This window comes from Vidua macroura, chromosome 1 (genome assembly GCF_024509145.1).
Source record: "Vidua macroura isolate BioBank_ID:100142 chromosome 1, ASM2450914v1, whole genome shotgun sequence".
Classification (NCBI taxonomy): Eukaryota; Metazoa; Chordata; class Aves; order Passeriformes; family Viduidae; genus Vidua; species Vidua macroura.
Window position 1 is genome coordinate 92,015,155 of NC_071571.1, and position 13,449 is coordinate 92,028,603.

Below are 13,449 nucleotides of genomic sequence, written 5' to 3' on the forward strand. Positions count from 1 at the left end.
TTCAGCATCTGCAGGGGACAACTTATCTCCATATGCCTTAAGCCTTCAAAAAGCATTGGGACAACACTCTCAGGCACATGGTGTGGTTCTTGGAGTGGTCCTGTGCAGGGCCAGGAGTTGGATGGTCCTTGTGGGTCCTTTCCAATTCAGGATATTCTGTGATTCTCCAAGTGAAGGAAAGGATCATTCTAGCTGTGCAAAGGCATGCACAGACTTGTGGTGACCACCATGATCAAACTCCAGGGGAAGCATGTGGTAGTGGCCTGTCCTCAGAGCAAACCCACCAGCTCTCCCACGCTGTCAGCCCAGCACAAGCATAATTCTTGTTTATTTGTGCCTGATTAAGAACTCTGCACCTGAATTTTAATCATGAGAAAATCGTGTCCAGTACACAGAAATAGAGAGAGAGGGTGCCCTTGGGAGGACCTTCTGTAGCAATTATTTGGCCTGAACCACTAAATTTCTTACATTATGTTTAATCATTATAAGACAGATAGACTAAGGGTAACAGTTCCAGCAGTGGACAAGCCCTGATGGTTACCTAAGGTACCTAAGGCTGTGCATTTTACCAAACATTTGCATAATGATGCGGCTGTTTAAAAATTATATAACAGTACAATTAAAATTCCAGAATGGCACAGTGGAGCTGCTGCTTAGGTTAACTGATCATGGATCTTTCTTCCAGCTGCTTTCTTCTCAGAAACTGCTTGTCCACTTAAAATGTAAAGGCACGCTCTTCCAGTGGCTCCCACAGTTCTCACTCACATATAAAGTCTCTGATGGGCTGCACAGTGTTTTCTCCAGTAAATATTTCATGCCTACAATCTACACTAACATTCAAGGATTTGCCATCAAAACAATACCAGCATTTAAAGGTCTCTTTATCTGCTGTTAGGAAATTGTGGCTTGCATATTGTTTACAAATATATATGATAATAATAATTATATATATTTATTATATATTTATTTATTATATAATAATATATGCACACAGCAGTTTTCTTTCTTAAGAAAACCCACACATAAACCCCACAAAATACCAATTCTCCCAACCCCCTGCTAAGCTTCCAATATATAACCTAATTGTTTAATTGAACTCTGGGCCTGACTGTTAACATTAATGTAGGTATTTTCACTTCAGCTTTAGTACCACTACATATGATTTAAAATCTGCATTTAAATACCATTAAAGTTTGACATCCACAAGTGCTGAAGAGAATGTTCATACTTTTTCTTCCTGAGAAAATTCTTTCTAGTCAAATATCATAATTGAGCCATGAACAGCTGGCATGAGTCTTATCTGCTTTGACAATCACAATACCAAATGGAAAGACATGACTTCCCTTACCTCTGATTTTAAAGATTACAAAGGACTCAGACCAGAAGTCCAGAACTTAATATTTCCTTGTTCAGATAAGAGTGATTTGTGAGATCAACCCTGAGTTTAATTTTGTATTTGGGCCAGTTGAAGATATGAAATATTGCTGGGAGGAATGTGACAGGCAATGGAAGCCCACTCTAAGCTGACTTATACTGGCATTTCCCACTTCTAAAATTGAAAATGTAAGAATGAAACTTTCAATTATTGACTGCAAGTAATTTATTTTTGATCACTGATATTTTCTAGGAAATAGAATTAAAAGTCAGAGGAAATAAATTAAAAATTAGAGGAAAGTAAAATTTCTCCTGTCTGTGTTTCAGTGAATTAAAGATTCTAACCACTGAGAAGCTTGCCTCCTTTATATATTAGGTTTCCTGCTGTCTATTTAAAATTATGCAAGACCAATTGAGAATGATAATGAACAATAATCTTTCAATAAATTGCCAACCAGTAGAATTCATTAACAAAAACCTGAAAAACATAACAATCTTTTTGTAAATAAACAATTGTTTTCAAAATGAATAGCTCTTGGTTTCCTCCCAGTTTCATTTTGCCAAAAAGAACTTTGCTACCATGAATTCTGAGCTGCTGCCAAGATTATTGTAATGTGGAACTCCCCATTTGGTACTGAAATTCATGTTTCTTCTAGAAAAGTTGCAAATTGAATCAGAAACATTGTTTTACTTTGACTACCAAATGAATGTAGTTTCTATGATGTGCAAGAAACATCTTACAACAAGCACATGTCAAGCTGTCTCCAAGCAGACTTTCTTCAGGATAAAAACATAAACTGATTTTCACTTGCCAAAAAATGCATTGTTGTTTCAAAGAAGTAAATAAATTTATACATATATATATATAAATAAAATATATATATATAAATATATTTTGCATTTACAATACATTCAGGAAAGGAGAATTCTTCTTCAGCAATAAGAAAATAAATTGAAAGTTCAAAAGCAACTTCCCCACTCAAAAAACACCCCCACCCCTGTATGTGTTGACTGACATGCCTTTAGCTTATTACTGGTGTTGCACTATTTATTGGCTACTTACAAAAATGACAATGTGTACGTAACCCTTTTACCAGCTAACTGTCCAAAGCACTTCAGTTTCAATAGGAAAAAAAAAAAAAAAAAAAAAAGCCTGAGGATTCCATTAGCAACTCAACACATGGCTGCAGGTAGAGAAATGCAGAAAAAAAAATATATTTGCATTTCTTTAAATCCTGGAAAATAGAAATATTTCATAGCTATGTCATAACCACTGGAAAGTCACTTTCACACAGGAATTTATAAGAGCAGGCTGTCATGCAGGGAGCTGTGAGTGGGTCAGTGCATTTCTTTCCCAATGCCAATAGAACTCTTGCCTGAAGAAAGGTGCTAGTACATCCACCAGGAACAGGTAAGAACTTTGAAATTGGGCACAGTGCTACTTCTTTTTTGAAAGAAAGTTGCAACAACTTATTTCCAAAGGCACACCTGCAGCAGAAGACAGTAATAGATGTATCTTGGCTGATTAATAACATCTACTGTACATAAATGATAGGCACTTGTCAGCTGTTTGAGGTTTGGAACTGCTCATCCACTGCATTAGACAGGGGAGAAGGAAGACCAGATCAACCATGCTTTTTACATATCAGAATTCACCATACATTTTACATTTGCTTGGGCTGAAAGCCAAGAGCATGGTCCTTTTTCTTAAAAAAAAATCAAAATTCATTAATTTTTTTTTTCTAAACATTATTGCTTGAAACTGAAAGCCAAAGAAGCAAGGTAATTACAGGGAACAGTAGTGTGGTATTATGCCATAACTCCAATAAGGATAAGCACAATAAATAAACTATTGTATTTTTTTGGACATTAGACAGATGCCATGAACAAAAATTGAACAAGGTACAGTCCTCTAACACAAACTTATACTGCACATAGACAACAAAAGGTTTGCATGCACATTAATTGCTCTGAACAGAGGACAAATGTTATGAAGGGAGCTTGGATTCAAACTGAACCATACCATTCCTGTGGGCAGATTGATGCTATGTCTATTAAAAAAGCAAATTCTACATCCAGTTGCAAGCACACCACTTAGCTGCTCATCTCTGATCCATGTAAGATAATACCTTATGGGTGGTCTATATACTGTCTAAAATAGGTATAACATAGTTATTACCGGAAACCAGATACAAATAAGTCAAGAAACTGGATTAATTAGTTTGTTTTGCAGGAATTAAATGAGGGGAAAATCAGCTATGGTCAAAAATGTTCTTGCTCTGCAAAAGACACCATGATTCTGTGCACTGCAATGTTCAATAAAGCTTGTTCAGTACTATGCAATGCAATAAAATGTTATGTAGCAATACAGATCTTGCTTCTGTTGAGCTGTTGTAAATCACTGTTGATTTCAGTGGAGGCAGAATCAGGTTCTTAGTTAGAAATGATAACAAGCCAAGTTTCAATTATCTTATATATACCAAAGACAGTTGTCATCTTTGACAAAAGGTGCAGAAATGGCATGGAAATCTATTCATGTGCTTCGGACACTGACTTTTTGGAGCAGAAGAACATGTATCAAGCAGCAAAACTTCACAAGCATATGCAAGACTGGCATTATAGATGACTTTCCTGAACAAGGACCAAGTTACTAGCTGGGCTTTACTAAGCTTTTGAATTGTACAGAAAGAATGTTAAAAATATTTTTCAACCTGTTGTATTATACTGACTGGGTTTGAATTAAATTGCAGATGTTCTATATCCCTGAAACAATACTTTTTATTAAGAGACAGAGTATTCCATTAAACTTCTGTTTCAAATCACACTACTTGTCTTTAAACAATCAGAGCATGTTTTCTCTTTCTTTTGACCTTGGCAATTAACATATAAACTTTCAAAGCACTGCACTCAGACCTCTGGAAAGAAATATGATATTGAACACAATTAGAGACATAAAGATGAAGGAGAAAAATAAAGGGTATCTAAATATAAAGAAATTTCCTAAAAACTCTTCCTGGAAATAAGACTCTGTTATTAGAGAGTAGACAGTTTAAAGTGAAAAGACATCTGACATTTGCATTGATGCTGTAGTAGTGTAGCTCTGACTTGCAGTAGGTGTAATTAGAGCATTCAGTCTACAGAGGAAGAAAGACCTGTCACTCTGCAGCAAAGCCCCAAGCAAGGCAGGATAGCTAACAATGTCTTATCCTTAAATTACGCTTCTGATTTGAAAAAATATTTTAAAAAAACAAGGTTTGAGGTGGATTGTGTAGTGATAGTAACTGAACCTTTCCCCACTTCTCTGTTAATATTATTACAACAAGTTATTACATATTTTTTGAAGCCCAGAGGACAGCTCAAGATTCATCTGCTTGAGTAAATGCACTGATAGGATTATTTTGGAAAAGCATGATGTAAGCAGACTCTTTCTAATAGAATGAAACCCCTCAAGGTACTTGTAATTAAATTGATTAATTTGGCTTTTGAAGGTGCACTATGTCATCTGATTTTGAAGGTAGACAAACATCCAAGAGATAGAATATCAGTGTCTTCTTATCCGTTCTTTATTTAGGGTTCACGTACTACCAGGTAGCATGGGAAACATCTCAGACAAAAGCTACTTTTCAGCCGTGCTGATTGAAAGGAATTGGAAATTTGAATTTGGCCAGTCCTGGACAAGAAAGAAATTCCACACATTGGAAATAGCTTCAAATGTTCTGAAATACAAGGAATGAAAAGAGTCTGATCACTGTTCAACCTTGAATAGATCCCCTGCAAATCCCACTGTTCTTAAAAAATCCCCTTCATCCACCAGCAGGAGTTTAGAAAAAACAGAGGAGTTTCTCACTTGTACATGACCAGAGATAGAGTGGATGATACCTACAATGATGCTTTCCTCTTTTCTTGCAACAGTACTGATCTTTTTGTCAACTACTCACAGAGATCCACTGGCACAATTTTATCATTACAGTGTTTGTCATGAGACAGAGAAGGGATAGGTTAATACTGCTTTCTGAAACACTGATCATAGAGACTTGATTGAGACCAAATGCTGAGAGTTTTCTGAAGGGTAGCTGATTTTGCCAGGTTGCCACACCTAAAGCAAGCCAAGGTTTTGTCTTCCAGGCATTCCTAAATCTCCTCTGTTTGGAAGGAGCAATATCTTTCCAGGGAAGTGGAAATCAACACTAAAAATTATTGACAGTTTCCATTTCTAGGGATCCCCTTGGCTACAGTCATAATGAATAGAATTATTTTGGCTTGCCTGGCCAAATTAAGAAAAATACATAACTGAAATCTATGCCAGCAAATGAAATATAAGGCACATAAGCAAACCCAATTAAATATAAGAGAAAATCAGAGCTATTTGGCCAGTAAACAATTTAAGATTACCATGGAACAAGGCAAACTGGCTCTTCAAAGCCTTTCTCAATAGCTCTCCTGCTTCTGTTGAGTAGGCACTACATTAAATTTGATCATCATTTGAACTACTTATGAATAATTGATTTAGGAATAACTTCATTGACAAAAATCTCACAGTTCAATTTGCTACGGTTTGTGGAATGTATTTATATTCATTTATAACAATGCTAATCGACAGCAATCCAGACTTTGGAACCCTTAAAAAATTAACTGAACGTTACAAACTCAAATACTGTCGATCAACATAATTTAATAGAGTATCTCCCATAGATTACCTAACAAAGATCAATCATAATCACAGGACCCTCAACCATTTCTATTCTCTTGTGGTTATTAAAATAGATGGGATTTTCCAGTATGTCTAAAAGATTAATGAATCAGATTTCTGGTAGATCAGAGTGAGATACTAAATTAGGAACCAGAGAAGAACCCTCACTAGTTGCACATCCCCCCAAGTCATCTTTGTCAATGGAGTTCCATTTGGAATATCTTTGTTAATCACAATAACAGAAGCATCTTTCCAGATAATATTGTTTAACTTTTTGTTGGCTTGATGTGTGTGCACGTGTGTCCCATAGGAAATAATAAAAAATCAGGTTTTTTATGTGAGAGTGCATCTGCATTGTTCTGTTGGACACAAGGACACTGAAAATAACAGTTCACATGCAAATCCAGAATAAAAAAAGATAAGTAGGAGAAGAGTAACCAACACAAGTGGTAACAGAACATAGTATTCTACAGAGTCAGGGGTATAGCCTAGGGTACCTGAACTGACAAAATATAGGGTATTGGATTTTCTTTTACCACCCAAGTAAGAGATGTAATGTTCAGTTATAGCAATACTCTTGCTTCTCACAGACCCTTCACATGATGTTAAAAATTGATCAGGCAACTGATACAGAAGGACTCTGGCACTGATCATAAATTTTGGCTACAAAAATATGACTGTGAAATTTCTTTTAATCAAAGAAGTAAATCCCCAAAATTAACTTAATATAAAAAAAAATTGACTTTGTTTCCACTTCTCTATTTCTATCCAGTCTGCTTTCCTAGATAATTTCTACAGGCCTCTATCACAAAAACCAAAGTGTCAGAACGGAGTGAGCATTAATTTTTGATATAAACATGCCAAGAAAATATTGGAATTTTTTCTTCATATCTCTTTTAAGATATTACAAATCCTCTTGAGCTGAGGAAACTAGTGCTGAAACAATCATAACAGTGATTTAAGAGGATCATCTTGAAAATGCCGAATTTATGCTGATGGTATGTTCTCTTCCTCTGAGGAGTTTCACCATGTCCTTTGGTGATGTTTGAAATTATCTAGCTTCCACGGCCTCCAGTAAAGACATGGCACGAAGCTGTCTAAGTATTTATATGATGTTTCTATCACATTTTCTACACACACAAATAATGCCCATCATGGCACCTACATATTCCCTTTCTTACTGCATCCTATTGCTATTCTCATGACCTGGCGGATGGGTCCAATTTGGTAGGACACCGAGGGATGCTATCCCAGGAAACCTTAGAATGTCCATGGGTGCTTGAAAGAACAGTGCAGCACTGGCATTGTCCCTACCTGACACCCTCCAGAGAAGAATCTTGGGGTGAGAATGAAAACAGGAGCTGCTCAAATGTGGCCCAAGCAGAAGGGAGGACAAATTCACTGGTAGGCAAGCATGTCCTAGAGCAGGCCTGAAGATACCACATAGAGAACATCTCAAATTTTGCAGCCTCTCTCAACGGGCCCGTTCTTTACACATGAGACTGAAGAAGCAAACCAGAATTGATTCACACTGCAGATGACAGGGAAATAAATTTTGTTCATCCATTTGCAGTTGTTCTTCAAAATATATGCAAGTTTACTTTGCCTCATGGTCACCCAGAGGTTTGGTGTTATGTCATGATATGCAAAGTGGTAGGTGTTCCATACTCTCATTTGAGAAGGTGGGAAAAGTAGAAATGAACAATTCAAGAAGTTATAAGACTTTTGTTCAGGGAGTAATATGTACTGGCATGGAACACCAGGAGAAGACTTGCATTGTAGGTTTATCTGTCCCCTTTTACGGGTGACCTTGAAAATGCTTAGAGAAAGCTAGAGAGAAAAGCAATTACATTTTTGAAATTACACACCACTGTTCTCATTCATCTTGATAACCACTTTTAAGGAATCCAAAAAAGGCTAGAATATTGCTTTTATAAAAGTTGTAAAGACCTTGGTTCTGTAGAGTCAGTTTTAAAATAAATTTAGATGTACAAAAATGAATTTTTATTTCCTTTGTGTTGCTAAATTGCTACTTTTGTAATTAAAAAAAAAAAAAAAAAAAAAACCTGCAGTCCTCTACTGCGGACCTTGGCAAAAAAAAAAAAAAAAAAGTAGATGATCTTTTTTTCCTTGTTCTGGAAAGATATGTAGCAGCTCAACCTGTGTTGTGCAGCCATCCCTATTGTGTCACAATCATCTGCATTCATCCTTTTCTGTGCAATTATAAGTGTGATTGAAGTGTTGATAAGAAGCTGCATTTATAAAAACAGGATGCTATGCAAACAATAGGCACAAGATCCTAGTTATTCTTCTTCCTGCTGGTTAAGCTCCCCTGTGTTCATTTAGGCATGATCTGTCTTCGTGTCTCTTTTACTCTCATTATTATCTTGCCTTACCAATTAGGTAAGGCACTGAACGGCCTGTTATTCCAGCCTGGGAGGGCTGGGGGTCAGAAGGAGTCATGCTTAATGTTAAGTGGCTGTGAAACATTAAAGCCTGCAAATTCATCAGGACAGTTGGCCTGGCCCACTGGAGGGCAAGGGGTGTAAGTACTTTTCTGCTTGAATTACGCATGGAGCAGCACTGGCTTTGAAATGCCAGGATCCACGCTGAGCTCAGTGAACACTCCCCAAGTGCGTAGCTCCAGCCTCAGCTCTAATAGCAGGAGCAATAGGGGTTATTTTTGGAAGCTCTTGGCAGACAGATAGAAAAAGAAACTTCAAAAATCATTCTGCCTTTTTACTGAGGACCCCCTTAGGAGTACTACTGGGAAAAAGTCTGTCGACCTGCCACAGCTAATAGTCACTCAGCAACCCGGCGCAACTGGCGCTCCAGAATCAATGTGCTGCAGCTATTCAGTAGTACCACATCTGATGCTTGAAAGGATGGAAAATACGATATGTGACAGCTGCTTATGAGTGATAGTGCTAGTGAACAAAAAGCCTAACGGGTACTGGAATGTCCCCGCCCTGCACACAGAAAGGACGCGGAAGGGAATGATGGCTTTTCCTAGCACGGATGCACTCTTCAGCAGGCACCGTCCTGCGTGCCAGATTGGCAACTCCAACAGCTCAACAGCAATTATTCACATGCCACCTCTGAAGCAGGGGCTTGCTACCCACAGTATCCCTGCTACATCATGTACCAGACTGCTGACTGCACATCAAGAGGTTTTTCACTTCTTGGATGAGAGAATAAGGCACCTACAGACATAAAAGAGAAAAGGGTCAAATCTCTTAGTCTAGAATTTGTACAAGGAAAGCAAGCAACTATTTGTAACCATTATGGACAAGGTTAAAATCTAAGCAAGGCTAGTTAACTTTGGAAAGAAGGTTTTTCTGATGTACCAAAAAAACTGCCAGGTTTTGTTACTACGGTGTTTTACTACTGACTTCATTGGGATCTCAGTTGCATATTCTCTTGGTCTGCTTGAAATTTAGCACCCAGCAATATTTAAACATTTCTAGAATTCTTGATTATTTCTTGAAATACAATAGTGTCTCATTTTGATAAACAGTAAGACCTTTCTTTGGCAAAGGCAACTTTGCTTCTGTCTACATATGGCTTAGCACCTCAAACTTTTGTCTCCAAATCTGAATAAAAACTTGTAGTTACACCTCATCTCCATGTTCTTCACTCTTTATTGTGGAAGTATAACTAAGATTGATATTTACAGAAAAAATATTCAGTTTTTCTGAGAGGAAAGTTCTTTTTTTAAACGTAGCTGAAACTTTTTATGTCTCAAAACAATTCTCATAAACTAGTCATTTGGAAAGTTTCTATAGAAAAATCTCTTCAATATAAAGCAATAATGTTATTACAACTGTGCAGAATGATAGAACACCACCCTAAAATAAAAAAAGACAAGAAGAAATTTCATCAGGAGAGAACCTAATTATTAAAGACATTGTAAAAGCAAAGATGACTCTGAATTTGGTGTACAAGATGAGTTTGATCAAAGGTTAGTTTAATCATTTGTCTATACAAGGAAGTGCTGCCCTGAGTTGTCAGTATCTCTTCTTGACCTATTAAAAGTCCTAAGTGAATATTATTTTGTAGATCTCAATTGTAACGACTTGCTTAATAACTCAGTTATGAGAGCAACTTGTTAATACATATATTTTACTAGTTATTTTTTATCAGAAATATTTTCTGTCATGTTCAATATTTTTATACTGTAAGATTTTTTTATCTTGCTTTAAGATATAAAACTCCCTTTAAATGTTTATATACCACCAAGAAATATTTTCAAGACTGCCTCTGCTTGTGATTTTATCTTCATGTTAAGGAACTCAAAAGGTTAAGATTTTAATCCACTGCAAGGGATTTGCTGAATAAATATCTTGTTTGTAAGAGCTGGATTAGGACAACACACTAAACCTACTCCATCTAACTACAACACAGTGAATCTTGTCAAGAAAATAAACTCTTCTGTTTATCCTTACTTATGCACAGAGCTATGAATAACTCTTATAACCAGCTAGTGATCCTGCCTACATTATCTTGTCTGCAAACATGCCCTGCATGCTGAAACAGCTGAAAGGAACATACAGGATTAGGAAAAATCACAGAAGCTGAAAACATGTTTTGACGCAACTATGGGAGAAAAAAATCCTCTGCTCCAGGTGAAAAGCTTTATAGTCTGTCTCATCTCCTCTTATCCTCACATTGCCCAGAATTGCCTTATTTTGTCAAAGAGAAGCTATGATGAAAAGCTCCTTAGAGTGACCCAACTTGAAGGAATGCCTCCTTCTTTAATTTCCCTAAGAGATGAAACAGTATATAGGTGTCTTCTTTCAAATTATTGTTTTTCAAAAGGCACACTAGGAAAGGTTAGGAAAAAAAAGTTTATACTGAGCAAAAACACACACCTCAAAAGATTTGTTGATTTGTAAACCACTGCTTAAACTTCTAGTTTCAACATTTGATTTTTAACCTAGGAGATCCCAAGCATGTTACAAACCTTATCAGAGATGTTATTTATGATTAATGCATTAATTAGTGGGCTTCTTGGTTAAGGACAGCATCTAGCATTAGCCTGCAGAGGAACAGCTCTTTCATGACATATCACCACAATTGAACCCAGGTGGCCAAGAAGGCCAAAGGCATCCTAGACTGTATCAGCAGTGGTGTGGCCAGCAGGACTAGGAAAGTGATTCTCTGTCTGTTCTCAGCACTGGTGAGGCCACACTCGAGTGCTGTGTCCAGTTCTGGGCTCCTCAATTCAGGAAGGACACTGAGGTGCTGAGAAGGGTCCATAGAAGGGTAACAAAACTGGGCCTGGCAAAATGTCCGGAGCACAAATCCCGTGAGGAGCAGCTGACAGAGCTGGTGGTGTTTAACCTGTAGAAAAGGAGGCTGGGGGGACCCTATCACCCTCTCCCTGCAATGAGGTTATAGCCAGGTGAAGGTCAGCCTCTTCTCCCAGGCCACCAGCGAAAGGCCACCAGGATGGAAAGACATAGTCTTAGGCTGCACCAGGGGAGGAAAACACATAAGTAGCTACCTGAAGAGCACAGACTTCAAAAATCTAGAAAATCAGTCTATGGTTTTTTTCATGTTTTCTCCTCAGATTGAAATGAATCCAGCTGAGAAGCCTATAGAAAGTTGGAATTACAGCAATGGGAAAATATTTCAGATGATAGTAATATACCTGTTCAGAAAGTTTCTACCTAAGTATGTAGAGAATTATTTCTTATAATAGCCTTAAAAATTTGAAAAGTGTACTTTATATTTTTCTAATTCTACCTTTGCACCTGAATTTTAAGCTTTTTTTTTTTTTTATGAAGACAACATATGCTGCAACTATCACCAGTTCTCTTCCCTAATCAGATATATTTTGCAATTAAGTCGCCTTAGAATGAAATTCAGAGAAAAAACGTTTTTACAATTGTTTTGCAATTTATAAGTACAAAACAAACCCCACAGTTCTTGTTGCTAATAAAGGCAGCAGCCTCACTCTGCCTTAGGAATTTCATAAGGCACTGCCTGATACTAAATCAGTTTTTAAGCATTCCTTTTGAAATATACAGTTAGAGGTGTGCAGATTTGTCTGGAAACCAAGTATATTTTACTATTTACACTTTATTTCCACAATAGAATGAAAAAGAATGTGTGACCAGCAGAACTAGGAAAAAAGACAATAAAATGGTAATTTGATGTAAAAGTTGGGGCATCCCAGTCAGTTAATTTGCTTTTCTACAGGAGGCGTAGCTATCTGAATTTCCATAATATAAAACCATTTACTCTTCCACTGAGTAGGAATTTATGAAAAAAAACATCCCTGTGGCATGGTTTAAGGTCAAGTATTACAGTAAAATATTCATTGTCATGATACATATGAAATAAACATTTAAATATAAAACACCTCCATTTCTTTCATCAGCAGTAGTAAAAGCTGCAAATAGTTGGTTCAGCAAGGAAGCTTTTACAATTATTTGACAGGTTTTTTCATTGTCTGTTGAGAAACGTCAACCACTTCTCTATGAGTAAAGATATAAAGTGAACACTGCTTAGTATTCATGGATGCTTCTATAAGTAAAATTATAGCATGGATTTATCCATAAAATAAAGAACACACTCACTCAAGATATGCCTTTGTTTTATTCCCTCAAATAGTTTCATAGGACCAGCAGCCTCTTCTCATAAAAAAAAATGACCACTCTTAATAAAATGGGGAAAAATTATACTGATGATGAAAGACACCCAGACCTCATAAAAATGAATCACTACATATGCTGGTTAACAATGTCTCAATTTAAAACAATATAATTCCTGAAAGTTGTGAGGCATAATTTCTTTCATGTGAGCAGTATGTATATGGATTTGTCAGTATTACCAGGAGAAAACAAACAAATTTTAATATGCGGTCCTCAAACTCACATGTTAGCATGCACTATTCAAAAACTGGAATCATAGCTAACAGCAATAAAAATGTTAATTTATTTCTAATCCTGTAGAAGTCTATTTTCTCTAATAGTTACAGAAATGGAAATGAAGTGGTGTCTAAAATGAACACACTGTATTTCACTTCTTCAAAGACCAAGAATTTCAACTGGGTACTTTTGGATAAGTTGTCCAACATATTTTGTGCAAGATGTATTTGGGACATAAAAAAATTAACATCCTGAAAGGTATACAATAATACACTGGGTAAGGCCTTATAAATCAAAGTGTTTGAGACTTTTTAAGAATTGCAGAGGTAGGATTCCTTCCCATGGACCACATGACCTTTTGCATGTGTTTTCAGTATTCAGCGTATCTGCACTGGCAAGTAATCCATCCGGTGTTGACAAAAGAGGTTTGGAGAAGTCTTTAGAGTGATGTACTGCAACTTCTGTCTTCAGGAGAGACAGGATTTTTCCTCATGTTTCTCATCTAATATG